Below are 266 nucleotides of genomic sequence, written 5' to 3' on the forward strand. Positions count from 1 at the left end.
CGCCAAATCCTCGCTCGGGCGAGCAAGCCTCGCCTGGGCGAGCAAGGGTCTCGCTTAGGTTGAAATAAGATGAGGTTGTGAACAATGCGATGAATCCGGGTAGGGTGTTGTGGTATAAAGTTGTGGAATGAGATCATGTCTTAAATAGTATAAAGATGATGTTGTGAAAGTATTGTTATGTTGATGCCTTGTTGGGCAAGTATCCGACTTGAAGTCGTGAACTAGGGGGTACCCTAGTAAGGATACATAATATCACTGTACAACGA

The sequence above is a fragment of the Lupinus angustifolius genome, chromosome LG19 (genome assembly GCF_001865875.1).
Source record: "Lupinus angustifolius cultivar Tanjil chromosome LG19, LupAngTanjil_v1.0, whole genome shotgun sequence".
NCBI lineage: Eukaryota > Viridiplantae > Streptophyta > Magnoliopsida > Fabales > Fabaceae > Lupinus > Lupinus angustifolius.